This window comes from Eschrichtius robustus, chromosome 19, assembly GCF_028021215.1.
Source record: "Eschrichtius robustus isolate mEscRob2 chromosome 19, mEscRob2.pri, whole genome shotgun sequence".
Classification (NCBI taxonomy): Eukaryota; Metazoa; Chordata; class Mammalia; order Artiodactyla; family Eschrichtiidae; genus Eschrichtius; species Eschrichtius robustus.
The window spans coordinates 27,599,832-27,618,315 of record NC_090842.1 but is presented as its reverse complement, the minus strand read 5'-3'; the positions used below and the strand labels follow the sequence as shown (position 1 = coordinate 27,618,315).

The window sequence follows — 18,484 nt, the reverse complement described above, 5'->3', positions numbered from 1 at the left end:
CTTAAAAAAAAAAAATTCCTTTGGTTACAAAAAGTAATTCATGTTCTTGCAAAACATGTACGGAATACAAATAAGACCAGAAAAGAAATTTTAACACACTCATAATTCCATCACCCAGGAATAACAGCTATTAACATATAATTTAGTTATTTGAGCTTTTTACTGTATCTCACAAAGATCTTTTCAAGTCATTAAAGCGTCTTCTGTGGTGACATTCTAGGTTGTTAATGTGGTGTAGGCACAAGACGAGGAAAGCTTGTGTAGAAGGAGGGAAACTAAAAAGAAATTTTTTAAAGACTGTGCTAAACAGTTGATAACCCATGTGCAGGATATGTTCACCTGAACTGTTTATGTAGAAGAATTATTCTACAACGCTGGTTCTTGAATGTCTCAGAGAATCTGATAAAGCTGTCTCCTTCCCAGCAATGTGTATGATCACACAATTTACATATAATTTCAGGGGTTCATGTCCCTTCTTCCCCCACCAGAAAAAATTCATTGTCTACAACATCATTTTAAATGGTTGCGTTGAATGCCTCAGGGTGGCTGGAGCACAGCTCATGTAACCCATAGGGTGTTAAGAATATGGACTCGAGTCAGACGCACCCCATCAAATCCTGGCTCGACTGCATGCTCTTCAGTCCCTCTGCCTGTTCCCTCACTTGTAAAATCCAGACAATGATAGGTGGGTTATAGGGTGGTCGGGAGTTTAAAGCGTTCACGTGCATAAAATGTTTAAAACAGGGTCTGGCACATGGTAAGTGCTAATTAAATGTCAGCTCTTATTATTTCCAGTGTTTGGCTTTTGTAACATTTCTAACTCTATTTTTGCACACTTCTGTGATGACTTCCCGGGGATAAATTCCTAGATGTGGAATAGCTGTGTATTTATAAGATTTTGGATACATAATGCAAAACTCCTCTATAAAGATTCAGATTCAGTCATTATCTAGGACTGAGTTTCCAGTGGTGAACAGATGGATGAAAATCCACGCCTTGGTGGAGTTTACATCAGAAAAGGGGTAGAGTGTAAACAAAATAACAAAGTGACCTATTAGAAGGTGACAAGTGCTGTGGAGAGAAATGAAGCAGGGCTGGGGGTGGGAGGGCTGGGATGGGGTGGCGGTTGCAGTTCTGAAGGGACCTGAAGGAGGGAGGGAAACGGGAGGACCATGTTCCAGGCCGAGGGGACAGGTACGAAGGGCTTGGGGGCAGGAACGTGCAGGGAGTGCCTGAGGGGGATCCAGGAGGAGAGGAGGACAGAGCCGGAAGGGGGCAGGGACACTTCACGGAGAGCCCGCAGGCTGAATCAAACTACACTTTGGGAGCAGTTTTAATTCTGTCCAACGATCAGTCTAGGAAGGATGAAGTAGGTGTTCAAGGGGACAGTTGGAATGAACTGAAATGATGTCTTCCTTGTTTCAGTCTGTGCTTAAGGGCACTAAAAGGAAAAGGCAGCTCTCAACGTTTCTCCAAGAAAATCAGAGGTTCCTTGTTTTCTGAGTAAAACATGTGAATGTCTCACATACTCAAGTCCAGTCTTTTTTTTTTTTTTTTCTTCCTAGAACAGTAAGAACCAAGAACAAAATGAAAAGACACAAGCTTGTTTCGTTTGTTCCTGGGCCGTGTTCCTGGGACAGCCTGTTTGCCAGGTGTGTGATTCTGAGATGATGTTTATCAAGGGAACTTAGGTCTACAAGTCTGAGATGACATTGCCTGGGGTCGAGGGCCCCTGGGCCCCACGCCTCACCCCCTCCTGTCTTCCCTACACCCCGCGGCCACAAAGCATCAGCCCCAGAGACGCATGCAGGAGGTAGAAAGGCCAGCTCAGAGGTTGCAGTTCAGGGCAAAGAAGTAGCAAACCACAAGTTCATCTTGGGGACACCATGGCGGAGATAAGTGACCTGGAATTTCTACCCACTTCCTCCAACTGCAGAACCTCTGCTTCAAATAAACCAGGGAGTTGTGGGGGCTTGGGAAGGACCAGACTTTGAGCTGAAATGGTTAGAAATGAGGGGAGACGAATGGGTGTGGAAGTGAGGCTGGTGGGTGCGGGTGTTGCCATATGGGGTCAAAGCTGAGCCCTGACAGGACGCTTGCTCCTCCTGTGTGGGTGTCATCTACACCCTTACAGGCGCTCCCGTCGGTGACTCGGCTGGCCGACAATATGTCACTGATCGCCTACTGTGTACACTAGGCACATGGCCAGTGCCACAGGAGAGGTTATAAAGAATCGTACCCGGAGGAGCTGCCAGTTCCCGCCGGGGAGGGAGGGACACTTTGCTTAACTTGCTGGCTAAGTGCCCCGCAAGCCTTGCCTGCTCCAAGTTAACACCAATCAGCTGAATGTTTCTTTGTCTCCACTCTCTCCCTTCCTTCCCTCCCTTCTTTCTGTTTTGCAGATGGTACAGTTTTGTCATCATGAGGTGGGGTTAGACATAATAACTTCTCCTGATAACTGTACCTCAGTTTATTTTAATTTTTTAGCAAGCTTCAATAAGCAAGTTTAAATGCTTGTTGAAAAAGATAAAACTATATAAAAACATCCAAAGAAGAAGGGCAAATCTTCACCGCTTTTACTTCCTGCTCTTCCTCTCCCAAGATACCCAGTGTTAACATATCAGTATTTATTTTCCAGCTTAGACCCTTTTTTCCCTGTACACACCTATTTCTGCATACAGTTTTTATACAGAAAGAGAGTATAAACTCTTGTTTAATTCACTTCTGTACTTCCAGCTTCAGGAACATGATAGACACTGAAAATATTTGTTGAACAAATGAATTAAGAATTTCTGAGATTTGTCTTTCTCGTTTAAAAATGCACCATGGACAGCCCTCCATGTCATCCAGCTCATTCTTTCTATGGCTGCCCAGTATTCTATAGAATGTCTGCACGGTTGTTCAACCACAACCCTGTTGTCAGACGTGGGCTTCCCCCTGCTTTCAGTATTGAAGCCCTTGCGCCTACCTCCTCCCACACTCACATGAGTATTTCTCTAGGCAACTGTGGTAAACAGAATAATGGCTTCCCAAAGATGCTCACATCCTAGCCCTCAGAACCTGTGAATTTGTTTCCTTCCATGGCAAAAGCACTTGCAGGTGTGATTAAGCTGAGGCTCTTGCGATGGAGTCTCCTGGATTATCAGGTGTGTCCAATATAAGGCACCTTATAAGAAGGAGGCAGGAGACTCACAGTCGGGTGAGGAGATGTCCGGAGGAAGCCGGGGGAAAGCAGGAGCTGTGCTGACAGAGCAGAGGTTGGGGTGACGCCATTGCTGGAAGGTGCTATAAGCCAAAGAACGCGGACAGCCTCCAGAAGCTGGAAAAGGCAAAGAAATGGACTCTCCTCTAGAGCGTCCAGAAGGAATGCAGCCCTGCCGGCCCATTTTGGACTTCTGACCGCCAGAACTGTAAGATAATCAATTTTTGGGTTTTTTTCCAATTTTTTTATAGTGATAAAAATTTTATAGTGATAAAATTTACGGTCTTAACCGTCTTTAGGTATACCGTTCAGTGGCATTAAATACCTGCATAATGTTTCATCAACACCATCCATCTCCATAACTCTTGTCATCTTGTAAAACAGAAATTCTGGACCTATTAAACAATAACTCGCCATTTCCCCCTCCCCTCTGCCCCGGCAACCAACCTTCTACTTTCTGTCTCTATGATTTGGACTACTCTAAATGTCTCATATAGTGGAATCACATGGTATTCATCTTTTTGTGGCTGGCATATTTCACTTAATATACTGTTCTTAAGATTCATCCATGTTGTAGCATATGTCAGAAGTTCCTTCTTTTTTAAGGCTGAATAATACTCCATTTTATGGTGGTGGATTTCTAGGCAGAACTGAGACAGGCATTCTTAGCTGAGACGCTAAGAGGTGGTTAAAACAATATTAGAACATCAGTGTAGCTGATTCCAAGCAGAAAAAACAGCTGACAATGTAGCGATGTATTTGAATCTGCTGTAATTAAGATTTTCCACAGGCTGTGGGGTGGGTGAGAGACCTCGTTGACAATTTTATCAAACTTGTGATGTTTAAATTCAACAAAACGTTTACATAACAGACTTCAGAAGGAAATTAAATCTGTTTTAGTTTCACTTTTCTATTTAAAAATATAAATGGGCTAAAGGAAAGCTGATTTGATTAGATGTAGAATACTAAAGTGTGTAAATATGTCAGGGTCTAAAGCCAGTGGAGACACAAACAGGTGTGAGAAATTCCGTGCTCTTGATGACCAAAAATGGGTGTGTAAAATCCTAGAGAAGCTTTAATTAAACAGTTCAAAAAAGGTAGCTCCTTTCTACAGAAGTTTTGCAGATTTTGATAGTTGTAGATTCTTTTTTGCTGTGTTGTAAAAAACAAAAAACAAAAAAGCTAACTATCTTAAACCAGAAAATTTTGTTTACCCATTCATCTATCAGTGACCACTTGGGTTACTTGTACGTTTTAGCCATTGTCAATAATGCTGCTATAAGCATTGGAGTACTAATACCTCTTTAAGATCCTGCTCTCAGCTCTTTTGGGTATATATCCAGAAGTGGAATTCCTGGATCATATGGTAATTCTATCTTAAAATTTTTAAGGAAACTTCATACTGTTTTCAACAGCAGCTGTACCAGTTTGTTTTTTTTTTAATTTATTGTATTTTTGGCTGCGTTGGGTCTTCGTTGCTGCGCTCAGGCTTTCTCTAGTTGCGGTGAGCGGGGGCTACTCTTCATTGCAGCGCATGGGCTTCTCATTGCGGTGGCTTCTGTTGTTCTGGAGCACGGGCACTAGGCATGCGGGCTTCAGTAGTTGTGGCACGCTGGTTCAGCAGTTGTGGCTCACGGGCTCTAGAGCGCAGGCTCAGTAGTTGTGGTCACGGGCTTAGTTGCTCCGCGGCATGTGGGATCTTCCCAGACCAGGGCTCAAACCAGTGTCTCCTGCGTTGGCAGTCAGATTCTTAACCACTGCGCCACCAGGGAAGTCCCCTATTCTCTAATCTTTATTTCCTTCCTTCTGCTAGCTTTGGGTTTAGTTTGTTCTTTTTCAAGTTCCTTAACTTGTAAAGTTATGTTCTTAATTTGAGATCTGTTTTTTTTAATGTGTTTATAGCTGTACATTTCCCCCTTAGGACTGCTTTTGCTGCATTATAGTTTTGGTATGTTGCATTTTTGTTTTCATTAAAACGAAGGAGTTTCTAATTCACCTTGTGATTTATTCTTTGATCCATTGGTTGTTTAAGAGTGTGTTGTTAAATTTCAGTATATTTGTGGATTTTCCAGTTTGCCTACTGTCACTGATTTCTCACTTTATCTCATTGTGGTCAGAGAAAATATGATAGTTATCTTTTAAAATCTATTGACACTTAATTTTTGTGGCCTAACATATGGTCTAACCTGGAAAATATCCCCGTGCACATAAGAAGAATGTGTATGCTTTTGGTGGTGGGTAGAGTGTGCAGTGTCTGTTATATATAGTTGGTTTGTTGTATCTATTTCCTTCTGTCTGCTTGCTCTATCCATTATTTCTCTCTTCAATTCTGTCAGTTTTTGCTTTATTTATTCAGTTGTATGTCATTAGAAATGTAAGTGTTTATAATGTTACAGCAAGAGGATATATCAAACTTCTATTAATATATAATGTCCTACTTTGTCTCTTGTAAACTTTTTGATTTAAAATCTGTTTTGTCCAGTGTTAGTACAGCCAACCCTGCTCTCTTTCGGTTACTGTTTGCATGGAATATCTTTTTCAATTCTTTCACTTTTGATCTATTTGTGCCTTTTGATCTAAAGTGAGTCTCTTGTGGATAGTATATAGTTGGACTGTGTTTTTTTAACCATTTTGCCAGTCTGTCTTTTGGGGAGTTTAATCCATTTACATTTAAAAGAGTAATTACTGGGAAGGAGAGACTTCTGTCATCTTATTTGTTTTCTATACATTTTACAGCTTTGTTTTTCACTCCCTGCATTACAGTACTGTCTTCCTTAGTGTTTAGTTGACTTTTTTTTTTTGGTAGTGAAATGTTTAAATTCCTTTCTCATTCCTTTTTATTTATGTTCTGTAGCTATTTTCTTTGTGGGTACCATGGGGATTACATTTAACATACTAAAGTTATAACACTCTTATTTGAATTTATACCAGCTTAACTTCAATAATATACAAGAACTCTGCTCCTTTACAGCTCCATCCCCACCCCTTGCTGTTGTTATCACAGAATTACACCTTTATACATTGTGTGCCCCAGAATAATGTAAACTAATAATGATTTTTAATGCACTAGTCTCAAGTCATTTAGAAAACAAAGTGGAATTATAAGCCATTGTTACAGTAATGTTAGCTTTTATAATTGCTTGTTTATGTACCTTTATTGGGATCTTTGTTTCTTCATATGGCTTCTAGTTGAATCTTTTTTCTTTCAGTTTCTCAGTCTTGATTATTTCCATTGTCCTATCTTCGAGTTCACTGATTCTTATGCCTGTTCAAATTTGCCTTTGAATCCCTCTAGTTAATTTTTCATTTCAATTATTATACTTTTCAGCTCCAGAATTTCTTTTTGGCTTCTTTTTAGGTTTTCTGTCTCATGATTGATGTTTCCATTTTTGTTCATACATTTTCCTGACTTCTTCCAAATCTTCCTTTAGTTCTTTGAGCATCTTTAAGACAGTTGTTTTAAAACAGTTGTTTTGTCTTCTGTATCTGCCATCAAGTCTTTTTCAGGGATAGTTCCTGTTGGTTTTATTTTTTTTTTTCTTTGAATGGGCCATACTTTTCTGTTTCTTTGTATGCCTTATGATTTTTTTGGAAAAAATTTGAATATTTGGATTTAATAATGTGGTAATTATGGAGACCAGATTCTCCCTGTTACCCAGAGTTTGCTGTTTTTTGTTACTGCTTTGTTTAATAGCGTTTTTTTGTTTGTTTGTTTGTTTGTTTCGCATTGCTGTAGGCTATCTATGTGCCAAGGATCAGCTGAGGTATAGTTTAAAGTCTTGGGTCTTTTCAGAGCCTTTCCTTGGGCATGCACGATCACTTGCTAACTTCCCCCATATATGCAGTTGTTTTGCATGTCTGATGGTTAATTTTGTGTCAGTTTGCCTGGGCTAAGGAATGCCTAGATAGCTGGTAAAAAAATTATTTCTGGGTATGTTTGTGAGGGTGTTTTCAGAAGAGATTAGCAAAGAGATTAGAAGAAAATCAATACACTGAGTGAAAAAGATCTGCCTTCACCAATGTGGGCAGGCCTCATCCCATGCATCAAGGGCCTGAATAGAACAAAAAGGCAGAGGAAGGGCAAATTATCTCCCTCTTTTTAAGCTGGGAGGTCCATCTTCTGCTGCCCTCAGAGATACCAGAGCTCCTGTTTCTTGCACTAGCAGCCCCTCACCCGCCTGGTTCACAGGCCTTCAGCATTTTACTGAATTATGCCCATGGCCTTCCTGATTCTCCAGACTGCAGATCATGTGACTTCTCAGCCTCTGTAACATGAGCTGACTCCTATAATAAATTTCATATAGTTATACATAGAGAGAGAGAGAGAGGGAGATATCTATATAGAGATATCAATCTACATATATCATATTGGTTCTCTTTCTCTGGAGAACCGTAATACAGTATCCTTGTCTTTAATGTTTCGCCCTAAAAAGGAAGAAAAAGAGAAAAATGAAGAGGGCAGTAAAGGGCACCCACCCTTTAAGTCCCCTGGAAGTCACTTCAGCTGGAGGTGGAGGGGCAGCAGCAATCTAATCAGAAGCAGCAATGGGCAATCAGAGCATAGGTCTCCAGCATTTGGAGCACAGGGTCCTCTTTTGCCCAACCTGGCTCCCACAAGCTGTATGCAAACAGCTGCCCACCATGGGAATGGGGGATGGGTAACTGCTATGCTCAGAGCTGAAACTGACCAAAATGAAGCACAGTTTACCTGTCCAAGCCTTTCCCTGGAAGTGGCAATCCTTCAATAGACTCCAGAGTTCCAAAATACTTACATGAGACAGATTCTGCCAGTACAGTTGTTGTCTGGGGGGCGGGGGGGAGACAGATTCCTGATGCTTCCCGTACCACTGTCTTTCCAGAATCCTTTCTGTGTTCTTCGAAACCACCTAGTTCATAGTAATTTGTTACAGCAGCAGTAGAAAACTAATTCAGCAAGAGACCTAGAAATTTCTAGTTCAAAGTATAAACTCATTTTCTCAATTCATTTATTGTCTCTCATATAGACATGGTATCCATCCTGGTCACTGCCCTCCTGACAATTCCCAACGTGCCCATGTTCCTCTCAAAATGTCAATCCCAGAATGACCCACTGCTCTAGACCCTGCCCACTGGTACAGAGTAAGCGTTTTGTTCGATTTGATCAGCGTGTCTGGGAATCTCGCATTAAGCTCTGCTCGTTAAGCTAGAAATGAACTCAACACCTAAATCTACCGCAGTCCCATCTCTTCTGTCCTGTTCTTGTGTCATTGGTCTGTTTTTGACCTTGGGGCAGGACTTTATCCTTTCTAAACTTCATGTTGTCTAAAGTGAAATATTAGCATCTCCAGCATCAAGCTAGACTAGTTGTTTGTTGCCATTTCAATTCCTTGTCCTTTCGGAGAATAGGAAGAGCAGGTAGATTTGGCCCCTTATCCTGGGAGGAAGCTAACAGACATTATAAATAGAGTAGGTAAAAGCCACCATGTCAAAACTGGCTCAGCTTCAGGGCTTTACATGCCTAAGATGTGGCGGCGGGCTCCCAATCCGGTTCCATCCGGTTCTCCCCGCCCCCGCCGCGGGTCCCCCCAGCTTGGGCGGTGGGAGGAGCAGCAGCGGCCCGGCAGCCCAGCTTCGCGAAGGCTCTCGGTGCGCCGCGGCCCGCAGGCACCCGGCACGCGCCCGCCCCGCCGCCGCGATGCCCAAGAGGAAGGTCAGTTCCGCCGAGGGGGCGGCGAAGGAGGAGCCCGAGAGGAGATGCGCGAGGGTGTCCGCTAAACCCGCTCCTGCAAAAGTGGAAACGAAGCCAAAAAAAAGGCGGCAGGAAAGGATAAATCTTCAGACAAAAAAGTGCAAACAAAAGGGAAAAGGGGAGCAAAGGGAAAACAGGCTGAAGTGGCTAACCAAGAGACTAAAGAAGACTTAGCTGCAGAAGATGGAGAAACTAAAAACGCGGAGAACCCAGCTTCTGATGAAGCAGGAGAGAAAGAAGCCAAGTCTGATTAATATCACACATCCGGTCCTATCAATGGTCCCTGTCTCCCTTCTTGTACAATCCAGAGGAATATTTTTATCAACTATTTCGTAAATGCAAGTTTTTTAGTAGCTCTAGAAACATTTATAAAAAGGAGGGAATCCCACCTCATCCCATTTTTTAAGTGTAAATGCTTTTTTGTAAGAGGTGAAATCATTTGCTGGTTGCTTATTTGTTGGTACAACCGGAAAATAATGGGATATTGAACATGGGAGGCTTTGTCTTGGGTGTCAGCTTAACATTCCACAGATGTAGGGTAGCTTTTATATCCTATTATACAAAGCATACTAAATGGCAGTTTGGAGTCAGTTGTGCATTTAATGTCTTAAACACTTTACATTACTTCTCTTCCCATGTTGTTTTTGGTAGAATTGTTTCCTAAAGCAAACCACTCACCCCTTGATCTTGGCTCTCCTGGGCAGAATTTTGTGCACTCTGTAACATCTTTGGTCGTGGTAGTCCAGTTCTTCTCTTAACTGTTAATGTGCTGTGAACGACTGACAATTTGAGTATGTAGTGTATATGATATTAAACTGTGAATTAGTGGGACTTACGATGTAACAGCATATCAATATTTGAAGATATTGGTACTTGATATCCTGTGAAGGAAAATTTGCCTCCAAATTTTAAGCTGGAAAGTCCCTGGAATAACTGTTCAGAAAAGAATCACAACTACATGACTTTTTAGATTTTTGGTATGTATGTTGAGAATTGTGTACAAATTGAAATGTGTGTGTACTGATCCTCAAAACAATCAGTAAAATCTCAGTTATGGAAAAAAAATGCCTAAGATGTGATTTATAGGGGAAAACTTCACCAAAGAGCCCAGCTCAAAGCAGGGACTGAATTTTTTTTTTTTTTTTTTTTTGGTCGTATATGGCCTTTATTATGTTGAAGTAGGTTCCCTCTATGCCTACTTTCTGGAGAGTTTTTATCATAAATGGGTGTTGAATTTTGTCAAAAGCTTTTTCTGCACCTATTGAGATGATCATATGGTTTTTCTTCTTCAATTTGTTAATATGGTGTATCACATTGATTGATTTACGTATATTGAGGAACCCTTGCATCCCTGGGATAAATCCCACTTGATCATGGTGTATGATCCTTTTAATGTGTTGTTGCGTTTGCTAGTATTTTGTTGAGGATTTTTGCATCTATATTCATCAGTGATATTGGTCCGTAATTTTCTTTTTTTGTAGTATCTTTGTCTGGTTTTGGTATCAGGGTGATGGTGGCCTCATAGAACGAGTTTGGGAATTTTCCTTCCTCTGCAATTTTTTGGAAGCGTCTGAGAAGGATGGGTGTTAGCTCTTCTCTAAATGTTTGATAGAATTCACCTGTGAAGCCATCTGGTCCTGGACTTTTGTTTGTTGGAAGATTTTAAATCACAGTTTCAATTTCATTACTTGTGATTGGTCTGTTCATATTTTCTGTTTCTTCCTGGTTCAGTCTTGGAAGGTTATACCTTTCTAAGAATTTGTCCATTTCTTCTAGGTTGTCCATTTTATTGGCATAGAGTTGCTTGTAGTAGTCTCTTAGGATGCGTTGTATTTCTGCGGTGTCTGTTGTAACTTCTCCTTTTTCATTTCTAATTTTATTGATTTGAGTCCTCTCCCTCTTTTTCTTGATGAGTCTGGTAATGGTTTATCAATTTGGTTTATCTTCTCAAAGAACCAGCTTTTAGTTTTATTGATCTTTGCTATTGTTTTCTTTGTTTCTATTCCATTTATTTCCCCTCTGATCTTTATGATTTCTTTCCTTCTGCTAACTTTGGGTTTCGTTTGTTCTTCTTTCTCTAGTTCCTTTAGGTGTAACATTAGATTCTTTATTTGAGATTTTTCTTGTTTCTTGAGGTAGGCTTGTATAGCTATAAACTTCCCTCTTAGAACTGCTTTTGCTGCATCCTATAGGTTTTGGATCGTCGTGTTTTCATTGTCATTTGTGTCTAGATATTTTTTGATTTCCTCTTTGATTTCTTCAGTGATCTCTTGGTTATTTAGTAACGTATTGTTTAGCCTCATGTGTTTGTGTTTTTACGTTTTTTTTTTTTCCTGTAATTGATTTCTAATCTCATAGCATTGTGGTCAGAAAAGATGCTTGATATGATTTCAATTTTCTTAAATTTACTGAGGCTTGATTTGTGACCCAAGACGTGATCCATCCTGGAGAATGTTCCGTGCGCACTTGAGAAGAAAGGGTAATCTGCTGTTTTTGGATGGAATGTCCTATAAATATCCATTAAATCTATCTGGTCTATTGTGTCATTTAAAGCTTCTGTTTCCTTATTTATTTTCATTTTGGATGATCTGTCCATTGGTGTAAGTGAGGTGTTAAAGTCCCCCACTATTATTGTGTTACTGTCGATTTCCTCTTTTAGAGCTGGTAGCAGTTGCCTTATATACGTACTGAGGTGCTTCTATGTTGGGTGCATATATATTTATAATCCTTATATCTTCTTCTTGGATTGATCCCTTGATCATTACATAGTGTCCTTCCTTGTCTCTTGTAACATTCTTTATTTTAAAGTCTATTTTATCTGATATGAGTATTGCTACTCCAGCTTTCTTTTGATTTCCATTCGCATGGAATATCTTTTTCCATCCCCTCACTTTCAGTCTGTATATGTCCCTAGGTCTGAAGTGGGTCTCTTGTAGACAGCATATATATGGGTCTTGTTTTTATATCCATTCAGCAAGCCTGTGTCTTTTGGTTGGAGCATTTAATCCATTTATGTTTAAGGTAATTATTGATATGTATGTTCCTATGACCATTTTCTTAATTGTTTTGGGTTTGTTTTTGTAGGTCCTTTTCTTCTCTTGTGATTCCCACTTAGAGAAGTTCCTTTAGCATTTGTTGTAGAGCTGGTTTGGTGGTGCTGAATTCTCTTTGCTTTTGCTTGTCTGTAAAGCTTTTGTTTTCTCCATCAAATCTGAATGAGATCCTTGCTGGGTAGAGTAATCTTGGTTGTAGGTTCTTCCCTTTCATCACTTTAAGTATATCATGCCACTCCCTTCTGGCTTGTAGAGTTTCTGCTGAGAAATCAGCTGTTAACCTTATGGGAGTTCCCTTGTATGTTATTTGTCGTTTTTCCTTTGCTGCTTTCAATAATTTTTCTTTGTCTTTAATTTTTGCCAATTTGATTACTATGTGTCTCGGCGTGTTTCTCCTTGAGTTTATCCTGTATGGGACTCTCTGCGCTTCCTGGACTTGGGTGGATATTTCCTTTCCGATGTTAGGGAAGTTTTTGACTATAATCTCTTCAAATATTTTCTCTGGTCCTTTCTCTCTCTCTTCTCCTTCTGGGACCCCTATAATGCGAATGTTGTTGCATTTAATGTTGTCCCAGAGGTCTCTTAGGCTGTCTTCATTTCTTTTCATTCTTTTTTCTTTGTTCTGTTCCGCAGCAGTGAATTCCTCCATTCTGTCTTCCAGGTCACTTATCTGTTCTTCTGCCTCAGTTATTCTGCTATTGATTCCTTCTAGTGTAGTTTTCATTTCAGTTATTGTATTGTTCATCTCTGTTTGTTTGTTCTTTAATTCTTCTAGATCTTTGTTAAACATTTCCTGCATCTTCTCGATCTTTGCCTCCATTCTTTTTCCGAGGTCCTGGATCATCTTCACTATCGTTATTCTGAGTTCTTTTTCTGGAAGTTTGCCTGTCTCTATTTCATTTAGTTGTTTTTCTGGGGTTTTATCTTGTTCCTTCATCTGGTACGTAGTCCTCTGCCTTTTCATCTTGTCTATCTTTCTGTGAATCCAGGGACGGAGTTTATGTTGGGAATTTATTTTGTCATCAGTGCCAGAGTGGCCAGGTCATCCAAATGTTGGCGCCAGATGCTGCAGGCCTCCTCCAATGCCAGCAGAGAGGAGAAGCCCCCAGGCTTCACACCTGTGTGACAGGCACCTCCCTTTAGCCCCCTGGGGCCCCACCCAGCACTTGGTCAAGCGAACTCTCAAGGATTGATAATTCTTTGGCACTTTATTGTCTGATAGGGCTGGGTGGGTTTTTTTTGGTTTGTTTTTGTTTTTAAGGAAGACGTTCTCTTTTTTTTAATTAATTAATTAATTTATTTATGGCTGTGTTGGGTCTTCGTTTCTGTGCAAGGGCTTTCTCTAGTTGTGGCAAGTGGGGGCCACTCTTCATCGCGGTGCGCAGGCCTCTCACTATCGCGGTCTCTCTTGTTGCGGAGCACAGGCTCCAGACGCGCAGGCTCAGTAATTATGGCTCACGGGCCCAGTTGCTCCACGGCATGTGGGATCTTCCCAGACCAGGGCTCGAACCCATGTCCCCTGCATTGGCAGGCAGACTCTTAACCACTGCGCCACCAGGGAAGCCCCCGGGCTGGGTGGTTTTACAAATGTAAAGCAAGTTAGAGTTTGGAGAGAGCCAATTCCATCCTGGTTCCTCTTTTTACAGAGAAAGCCAAGGCTAGTTTGTGTAGACTTCAGAGTTCTCTAAGTTATGCTTTGTGGAATAGCCTCATGGGAAGTCTCTGTGGGGGCTTCCCTGGTGGCACAGTGGTTAAGAATCCGCCTGCCAATGCAGGGGACACGGGTTCGAGCCCTGGTCCGGGAAGATCCCACATGCCATGGAGCAACTAAGCCCGTGCGCCACAACTACTGAGCCTGTGCTCTAGAGCCTGCGAGCCACAACTACTGAAACCCATGTGCCTAGAGCCCGTGCTCTGCAACAAGAGAAGCCACCACAATGAGAAGCCCGCACAGTGCAACGAAGAGTAGCCCCCGCTCGCTGTAACTAGAGAAAGCCTGGGCGCAGCAACGAATACACAATGCAGCCAAAAATAAATAAATTTTAAAAAAGGAAGTCTCTGTGGGCATTTTTCACTCCAGCCAACGGCGGGTGTGCTGGGCCAGACCAGGAAAAATGCTTCCAGACAGGGCTCACACATACTTGTATCGGAAGCACTAGATTCGTTTCCTAGGGCTGCTGTAACATAGTACCACAAACTGGGTGGCTTAAAACAATGGAAAGTTCTTGTCTCTCAGTTCTGGAGGCAGGTGGTCTGAAATCAAGGTGTCAGCAGGGCCAAGTTCTCTCTGCAAGCTTCAGGGAAGATCCTTCCCTGCCCCTTCTAGCATCCGGTGGCTCCCAGCGACCCCTGGCATTCCCTGGCTTGCAGGTGCATCACTCCATTCTCTGCCTGTGTCATCACACAGCGTTCTTTCTGTGTCTCTGCATCATCTTCCCTCTGCGTGTGTCCATCTCTGTGCCCAAACTTCCCCTCTTATAAGAGCACCAGTCCTGTTGCATCAGGGCCCACTCTATTGGGGGCCCTCTTCTTAACTTGATTACCTCTGCAAAGACCCTGTTTCAAAATAAAGTGACATCCACAGGTACCAAGGGTTAGGACTTCAACATCTCTTCTAGGGACACAATTCAACTGTAATAGGAGCCTTCTACCAGGAGACAGAATGAAGCAAGTAACAAAGGCCCAGGGATGCTGGTTCCATTAGCCATGGCCTAACTGAGATATGAGGGCATCTGGACAGGCAGCCCTCAAAACTAGTATTCCTGGCTGACCCTGGTGGTGAATCATTGAAGGAAGGGCTGATACAGGGCCCAGTCTCTGCGCTGACTCTTTTTTTAACTTGAAAAAAATTTTTTTGGCCGCACTGCAGCGGCATGCAGTACTTCCCTGACCAGGGATTGAACCCAGTGGAAGTGTGGAGTCTTAACCACCCGACCACCAGGGAAGTCCTCTGTACTGTCTTGAGAGCCTTCCTCAGACCCAAACTTGCTTCCCTGACTTGGCAAAGCAAGCTCCGGAGTCCCTCCGTCACCTGCCTCAGGGTTCAGTTAGCAGTTGTTATTACTTGTATCAGTATTACTTATTCCACCCTCGCTCCTTCCCAAAGTGCTCCTTCTACCCCCCACACGGCTTCCCCTGAGAAGAGCTCTGGTTAATTAATACGATCTTCCCTCCGCTTGCTGCATTTCCAATGTGTCCTGGTGGCCCGTACGCACTGGCATCCCGGGCAGCCTCCCGGCACACCAGCCCCTCAGCCTCACTCTCCTCGCAGCTCTCGGCCGTGGAGGGTGGGGCTACCCCATTCCCGGGCCTCGCTGCCAGGGGAGCCTGTGTGCTTGGGTACCTTCTGGCTCCAAAACATTGCCAGTGACCTGCTCGCTCTGATCCTTGATGAGACTTCTCACTTCAGTAAAGATTTGCAGACGCATCCAAATCCATCACCTGGAAAATACCAAGAACCGTTTTGTCCTGTTTGAGTGGGGCCACTCAGGCTAATTGTTTCCGCAGGGGCAGTGGAGGGCCTGCATTGCTTCATCCCAGGGTCTTACATCCTTGACTGGAAGCATTTTCCAAGCCCACTGCAGCCTAGATAGAAAACTGCAGCGAGACTTTCCATTAGGTGGTTCTAGAAATGCCACCTTAGAGAACCATGAACTTGCCTGCGAGTGACAGGACTGCAGGTATTAAACTGGGTGGGCCCTGCTGTCCCAGGCCTGCAGGTGAGGGCCCTGGCATCACCCACTCCATTTCCCTCCATACCCTCCCCAGAGGGCACTGCCATTGCCCAAAAGGTTCTGGGAGATAGAAAGGAGAAGAATCATCCCGAGGGAACTGAGGTCAGTGGCAGCACATCTGCAGCAAGGGGTACAGGGCTGCTGTGCCGACGCGTCCATTCAGTACACTGTGAGCAGTGCCTTCTGGAATTGGGTTCTGGCTGCAGTGCAGAGGCCTGGCAAGGGTGGGGCAGACATCCGTGAGTGAAGGAGAAGTTTTCTGGAAAGGAAAGTGAACATCTCATGGGAGCTGTATGATATTACGGAGAATGGTCACTAGACTAAAAGTGCCTGTGCCGTCTGTACCTGGACCCCCTTTGCACTCAAAAAGATGTGAACACTTTTTGGAACTTCAGTGGGCTGTGTTTCTTTGAGACCCTGCACCAGGATTGGATCACATGGGTGTCAGAGCCTCAGTGGGGTTCCATGTGCTTTGCCCTCTATAATCCTCACAACAACCCCGAGATGATGGTGGTGGTGTTATTATTCCCATTTTACAGATGAGACAACCTAGGACCAGGCAGATTAAGTGACTGGTTGAAAGATCTCCCATGACTGGTTTGTGCAGAGCTGGGATTTAGAACCCTGGCCTGGATACCTCACCTCTTCCCACCTCCTTGGTGCTGTGTTCCCTGAGTCAGAATGGCCCAGCCCAGACTTGGGAATCCGGTGCTCCAGGGCCTGGAATTGGCCAGAGCTCTCAGAGCCGTAAATAGACCCCATTCCCAGTGGGATGTGCTGTGTGGAGACACCAAGTCTCCTTGCAGCCCAGGAAAAGCATTAGCAATGCCCACGGGGAGAGTCTGCAGGGCTGCTCCCCAACCCCCGTGCCCCCCCCCTCCCCCGCTGGGGAGAGCATGGAGCCAGCTGCAGGTCCCACAGGGAAGGAAAGCCAGCCCAGCCTGCTCCTGGCTTTGTGCCTTTCTCCATTTGGCCTAAGAATGGAGGACACCCTTTGGATACCCCAGGACTTCACAGGCCATGAGGGCCACAATGGCCAAGAGGAGATAAATCTGAGTGGGCCCTTCTCAGTGGGCTGTCGGCATGAGATTACAAATAAGTGACAGTTTCCATAATTACTGTGTTGTCTATTCTGAAGCAAGGGTGGATGCGGGTCAGGGCTCTAGAATCAGCGCCGGGTTCAAGTCCTGGTCCTTCTGTGGTGTTGGCCTCATGACCTCAGGCAAGTGAGCCAGCTGGCAAGACTGACCTTAGACTCGGCTCACCCTAACGGCTGCTTTCCCTCCAGACCAGCACCCACCCAACCCCACCCAGCACCCATCCCCACAACCAGCACATGAGTGGTGCCAAGACTCGCAAGTGGTGTGAACCAGACTACCTAGCACCTCCCATGAAGACATGCCCAGAGTTTGGGGCTCAAGCAGCCTACGGGGAGGAAGACATCCTCCAGATCAAGGGAGCCCAGAGTCTTCTCCAGGGTGGCTGGAGAAGGGCCTACACCAACCCACAGGACTCCCGCCTGCCATTCCAGTGGCCTCTTAGTCCCACACTGCCACGCCCACTGAGCATCCACTCATCCATCACGTGCTGATAGGGAGCCACCCAGTCTTACGGCATTTTGTTACGTCATCCTGAGCTAAGACGGTGCAGCTCCAGGCACAGAGTGTGCTTCTGAAGCCTCTGGTTCATTTCCATCATTAGGTTCAGGGCTGGGCACCAGTCAGCCAGGGAGCTGCACCTACCACCGTCAGGTTCTCCAGGGCTGATGACTGACACTGCATTACCTGATTGCTTCCTAGGAACTGAGCTTATCGGCCACTTGGTACCACACTCCCCATGCGCAGCCCTGAGCTGGCAAGGGTCTGTGCCAGCTCACCGTTCCCACATACCCTGCTCCAAGGGAAATCTCTGCATGGCTCCCAGCTCCCCAGGATCTGACATATTAAAGCCTCCAGCCCCTCCCCCAACCCAGGTTGAAGGGTTGCGTCAGGAACTCACCGGGTATGTGAATGTGTACGTGTGTGTTCGTAACACAATAGGCTGGATTCTTCCTGATGTTTCACCTCAGACTGAGGTCTGCTGCAAAAGAAGACACTGGGAGGGGCTCACACGTGAGAATAGGATTCAATTGCTGGAGGGTGAGAGGCCAGGCAATGGATGCCTGTCCAGAGAAACAAGGTGTCCCAACAGGCAGGTGTGCATAGGGCAGCAACAAGAAATTCACTCAATGCACAGGAATTAAGTGCCTGTTGTTTGCCAGGCTCTGTGAGGGGCTCTGGGATACAGACAGGACACAGACCACAGAGGCTTAGAAGTCAAGGTCTAGAATCAACCACCCCTGGTCCAACCCTGGCTCCATTTAGCATCTCTGTGAAGCCAAGAACATCTGCTTATTTTCTGCCAACATCCATTCTCAGCTCCTCTGGGAACTATACCCCTATTGTTCTCTGGGGAACCATCCCTGTGGTTCACGTTGTCCCAGAGAAGCTGACCTCAGGCCCAGTTCCTGGGGAAGAGTGAGGGATCCCCTCACCCCGAGCCAATCACTGGCTCCCGGGACCAGGCAGGCACATGACCTAGCCGGGGCCCTGGTCACAACCCTAGACGCCCCTGAGCTCCTGCCAGACCTGAAACCAGAGAGGAGGTAGGGACCACTTCCTGTCTCCATCTGGCCACTAGACAGAGCCCCAAACTGAAGCAAACACAACAGAAGCAAGAACCAGAGATGGGGGGAAACCGAGGCCTGACAGCATGCGAGTCTTGGGTT

The 18,484-nt window shown here is 44.4% G+C and overlaps 1 pseudogene; it reads left to right on the top strand.

Annotated features, from left to right (window-relative positions):
* Nucleotides 1–8,801: 8,801 nt before the first annotated feature.
* On the top strand, nt 8,802–9,184 carry LOC137753659 (non-histone chromosomal protein HMG-14 pseudogene; annotated as a pseudogene).
* The last annotated feature ends 9,300 nt before the right edge of the window (nt 9,185–18,484 follow it).